At 41.3% G+C, this 5,858-nt stretch overlaps 1 long non-coding RNA gene across 1 annotated transcript in view; it reads left to right on the forward strand.

Moving 5' to 3' along the window:
• Nucleotides 1–5,283, forward strand: part of LOC121926212 — a 9,594-nt gene extending 4,311 nt beyond the window's left edge. Inside the window, exon 3 of the long non-coding RNA XR_006102989.1 lies at nt 4,771–5,283. This is a non-coding gene — a long non-coding RNA (uncharacterized LOC121926212). The remainder of the gene's footprint in view (nt 1–4,770) is intronic.
• Nucleotides 5,284–5,858: the final 575 nt, after the last annotated feature.

Here is a 5,858-nt window from a genome sequence, read left to right on the forward strand (position 1 = left end):
TTCAATCAATCAATAGAGTGAGGTAGAGAGTCAATGGGATCAGAGTACACAACTTCATTTTCCAGGGGGGAAGGCTTGACAGAAGAGGAAGGTTTTAAACTTCTTTTTAAATGTTTCCAGGGGGGTGATAAGATGGAGCTCATCGGGAAGACTATTCCAGATTTTTGGGACCATTACTGAGAAGGCCATCTGGGAAGTAATAACATATTTAGAAGGTGGAATTTCCAGCAAGTTCTTCCCGGTTGTTCTGAGTGTGCGGGGCAGATTATATGGGGAGATGCGGTCCCTCAAGTAACTCGGGCCCAAGCCATGTAGGGCTTTATAGGTAATAACCAACACCTTGTATTGCGCTTGGAAGCGAATGGGCAGCCAGTGTAGATCTTTCAGAATAGGTGTTATATGGTCAAACCTGGACGCACCGGTGACCAATCTGGCCGCCATATTTTGTACTAACTGAAGCTTCTGGGCTTAGTACAAGGGTTGCCCCATGTAGAACGCATTACAGAAATCTAAGCGAGAGGTTACCAGAGCATGTACCACCGTTTCAAGGTCCCTTTGGCCCAGGTAGGGTCGCAGTTGGCGTATCAACCGAAGTTGATAGCAAGCACTTCTGACCGTCGCATCTACTTGAGATGTCAATTGCAGGGATGAGTCCAGAAGTATTCCTAAACTGTGAACTTCGTCCTTCAGGGGAAGTGTGACCCCATTCAGGATCGGTGGACAAATTTCCTTCCCCGGGCCTGGGGAACCTATCACAAGCACTTCCGTTTTCTCTGGATTCAAACTGAGTTTGTTTTCTCTCATCCAGCCCATTACCGACTCCAGGCAGGCATTCAGAGGAGAGACGCCATCCTTAGTCACTGCATCAGTCGGGGACACAGAGAAACATATTTGGGTGTCATCAGCATACTGATAACACCGCGCCCTGTGTCTCCGGATGATCTCTCCCAGCGGTTTCATGTAAATGTTGAATAGCTTGGGGGACAGAATAGCTCCTTGAGGGACACCAGATGTTAGTTCCCTCTTATCGGAGCAAATGTCCCCCAGCTGCACCATCTGGAATCTGCCCAAGAGGTAGGAACAGAACCACTGGAGCGCAATACCCCCGATGCCCAACTCCCTCAGGCGTTCCAGAAGGATACCATGGTCGATGGTATCGAAAGCCACTGAGATGTCCAATAGCACCAACAAGGTCACACTTCCCCTGTCGATGCCCAGACAGAGATCATCAATTAAGGTGACCATGGTAGTCTCAACTCCGTAACCTGCTCTGAAGCCAGTTTGAAATGGGTCCAGATAATCAGTTTCATCCAAGACAGCAAGAAAGATATGCAATCGATCTGTGGTTTTATGGACGGCAAGCAGAGAGGGAACAAAATGACACGCGCACCCATGGCACACACACACAGGGCCGCGCGCAGAAGCACACAGCCATTGAAATCAATGAGACCCCAATATCAGCAATTTTTCCTATTTCTGCGAGAGGGGGGTCCGGAACAGATCCCCTATGAATCAGAAGGGACGACTACGTTCTTAGCAAAGGTAGGCCTGATTACACTGCTGTCATGATAAAAACTTGCATCACAATTAAATTTTGCCTGACAGACTCCATCTAATCTTGGGATAGAAACACAAATGAATACCAGTGGCAAAAGTCACTAATTAAGAACAACCACTATTTCATCCTTGTTGTTATAATAGAAAGCATCTATCCATGTGTTCAAATGCATGCTATGTAAAGCTCCAGTGAAGGATTTGACTTCAGGACCATTTTAAAAAATGTTAAAGTCAACTGTTACTGTGAAACAATTAAATCATTAAGTTAGCATAACAACTCTCCCGCTTACCTAATATTTTAAAATACCATGTTTACAAAACTTGATTCAGTTTTTGACCACTCAAAATTGTGTTCCTTATCAAATTGAACAAATAAAAACTTACAAGTCTTTTAACCCAAAATGTAAGAATATACATGAAATACTCTAAAATTGAAGAACTGACATTTGCAACGTCTGCTTTCCCCCCCAAATGTTATGCCCTTAACTCATGTTCAGCATAAACCAAAAAACACTTTATGGATTAAAGCACATTTAGCCTATTTCCTGTAAATGCACAACATTAAACCAGGTGCACTATTTTGAACTGTAAAAGAATGTCATTTTCTTTATTTTCTTGCTCAGAAAGTAAACCAGGACATTAGCAGTTCCAGCCAAGTGATTCAGGCACCAAATGGTGCCACCCACACTGACTCACAATAAACCATAAGGCAATGGAATGCACTGCTGTGTTTAGGAGCCAGCAGTACCAAAGCTTCCCTAGGACAGAGCCAACATTTTCAAATCACACATAGCCAAGAAAGAAATAACAGAATTAAGATGTTCAGCAACAATCTAGTAAATTGTTTCTTTCAAATTTACTACACATCCTGATTGCTAATGATTATTTTTTCTGTTTCCTTCTCAATTAGCAATTTCATATGGCAAAACACTCTTCAAATAAAGAGTCTGGCTTTAACTATTTTAATTTTTATTTTTACTTCACTGAGACACAGCCAGCACCTTTCATTCACAACAACCAGAGCCCTAGGCTATCAAGAAAGGAACACAGTTGATGTATTCCAATTTTGAACTTCTATTTGTGTGACAAATTATAGTAACTTCACCTTTGCCCCTATCTCCAGTTTTTCCATAAACAACTTTTGGGAACACTTTATTTATCAGACACTATATTCTTATTATGCTCAGTTTTAAGCTGCCGAAGGCAAAGGATCTGCAATCTGTTTTGTTAAATACAGTACTTACACTGTCAAAAAAGGCCAAACAGATTCACTTCTCTGGTCTAAGGAAGCATGCCTTTCACTGCAGTACCAACACATCACAGTCTTTGTTAACCATTCAGAGGAAACTTGAGATGGTGCCAGACATAAGCAATCAAATGCAGACCTATGCCATTTTAAAGAATTGGTATCTAAAGGCACCAGATCCTGTCTGATCTTGGAAATTAAGCAAGGTAGCCCTGGTTAGCACTTGGATGGGAGGACTGTCAACAAATACCAGGTGCTGTAGGCTATATTTCAGAGGAACAAACTTCTTGAGTATTCCTTGCCTGAGAAAACCCCTACAAAATTCATGAGGTCACTATAAGTTAGCAGGCAACAATGCTTCTGTAAGATGTTCTCCATACTAAGTGTGAGTGAGTTTGCATTCTTCATTTCTCAAAATATTTTCCAGCACTGTGAGGGGGGGGGGGGGAATTAAAAGTGGAAAAAACTGATTACAGTTGGCACCCTACATCCACTGATTCTTTGTCCACGGCTTAAAGTATATCAATTCCAAACAGTAAACCTTGATTTTGCTATTTTATATAAGGGCACCATTTTATTATGCCATTGTATATAATGGGACTTGAGTATCCACAGATTTTGGGATCCACTGGAGGTCCTGGAACCAAACACCAGTGGATACCATACTACTTTGGACAGAATTCAAAGTATTGGTGCTAGCATGCTAAAAAAGAACTGCATGTGCAGCAGGAGATTTACTTGCTATTTCTGCTATAGTACATCTCACTTTCAAAGGGACAAGCACTTTTAAAACTGAATGTACTGTGACAAAAATATCAAGCAAAGCACTGTTTGCCCAAAGGTTCTCTAAACATTACCTCTTGGAATTATGAATATTTGTCTGTTTTTGTTATAAGTCTGAGGTAAAATGCTGAACAATAAAAAAGACCTATGCCAATGGATGTTATAGAAAAAAAACTGATTCCCAACTGTTAACTACACCAAAACTGGTGCACTTCTTTGGATAAGTAGGAGTGGTAATTTATATAGGATGCACAGCAGAAAATTTCATCTCCACCTCACTTAAGGCTGAAAGTTCATCCAAAACAATTGTTGAAGAAGCAAGAAACTACAATGAGCACTTCCAGTACATTTTAGAAATCAAAGAAAAATTACATATAAGAGATAAAAAGAGACCTCAAAATTCTAGTGGTGGCAAACACAAAAAAATATATTTATTTGTTATAAATTATTACATAGTCATAAGATACTATTTGTCACGTTATTTCTTATAAGAGTCCATAAATGATATCTGCATCTCTTCTGGAATAACTGAAAATTATGATTGCAGCAAGTTGTCAATAACTTGTACATAACCTTTTCATTACTACTAAAATTCTAAAGAAAAGAAAAACCTGAACCTGTACAGGACATTAAGTGATATTTGCCAGATTATAGAATGACATGTTTATGACCAATTAGTAGTAATCTCTATGAAAAAGGACTCACCTTCTTATACAGTTATAATCTGGTTTTTTTATCTGCTACTTCTATTTTTTTCCTATTTCTGCTTCTTTCCCTTTTCCTCAATTCTTAAACTACTCTTCAGTGAGCTGGTATCTGTACTAGTGGACATGCCTAATGGAGTGTGCCAAGGAAGCCCCCTGGTCTACTAGGGAGCTGGCAATGATGAAATGAGTGGGTTGGAGACTACAGACATGTTGATGGCAGAAAACTCCGAGCAAGTCTGACCAAATAGTTTGGTCAAAAAGCAATCTGACCAAAAAGTAGTTTTTCAATTCATAGAATCACAGAATCATAGAGGTGGTAGAGACCACAAGGGCCATCCAGTCCAACCCCCCTGCCTTGCATGAACTCTCAGTCAAATTGCTTTTATGTCTCTTGAAAGAGTATTTCAATGTGTTTTTAAAATGTTTTGTTTTATCTTTGTATGGTTTCAATTGGTTTTTATTTGTTCATTGCCTCAGGAGACCTTGTCAACTGGAAGGGAATACAGAAATACTACTACTAATACTACTACTCAGGGGCTTGGAGACCACTTGAAAGCCTATGCCATGACAGTGGTGGCACTGAAGAAATGACACTTGTTTGCCACCATTGTGGCTGCAGTGTCATCCAGTGAAGTTGCCCAAAGTGGTCAGAGATCTTCTACGTTCAGCCCTACTGGAAGAAAATGTAGACCACTGCTGTGAAGAATTTGCATGCTGTCCAAGCCTGCTGTGAAGAATTTGCATGACACTTTATAGATAAGATTTGGGGATCTACACTGACTGGAATGCTGTAGTTAATATAGGTCCAGTTAATGTAACCTTGGCTCCTGCCTGTCTTGTTATTCCAAGTGCTCTCCCATTCCCAACATATCATATAGTTTACACAACCTAATATTAAGATACATAGCCATTGTAGTCTTGAATAGCAGTACACAAAAGGATTCTGTGGTTCCTTTGAGACTGAGGAGTTGTACAGACAAGAGGCATGCAGCCGCCCCTTTCCCGGCAGCAACCCCATGCCACGGTCCCAATCCAGCCTCTAAAGAGTGCAAAAAGGAGCCGCCAAAGCAGCTCCTTTTTACACCCTCCAAGAGGCGCCATAGCCGCAGCGGCATGGCTTTATGACACCCTTTTGGTGCTGCATCGTGTGAATGCAGCCCCAGAGGGGCGTCATCATGGTGCGCACCATGTGGACCGTCACATGCCAAAATGGCACCTTGGGGTGGAGTTAAGGCACACAGCATGTGAACGCTGCGCCCTAACCCTGCCACAGGCTCATTCTTTACAATAGAACAATTTCTGCAGCCACAAATTGGCTATGAGTAAATTAAATTCATTGAGATGTAGTGCTGAAAAAGAGTGCTAAGGATTCCATGGACAGCCAAAAAGACAAACAAATGGGTCCCAGCCAGAAATCTCCCTGGAAGCCAAGATGACTAAGGACTTCATCACATGGAAACAGGTGTCCTTATCCCATCCAGAAAGTATGAGTGAAAGTGATCATGCGAAAGGCTTTCTCACTGTATTACGCTGATCTTGTCATGTCCCGTCAGTGAAGTGGAATT

This window comes from Sceloporus undulatus, chromosome 3, assembly GCF_019175285.1.
Source record: "Sceloporus undulatus isolate JIND9_A2432 ecotype Alabama chromosome 3, SceUnd_v1.1, whole genome shotgun sequence".
Lineage (NCBI taxonomy): Eukaryota > Metazoa > Chordata > Lepidosauria > Squamata > Phrynosomatidae > Sceloporus > Sceloporus undulatus.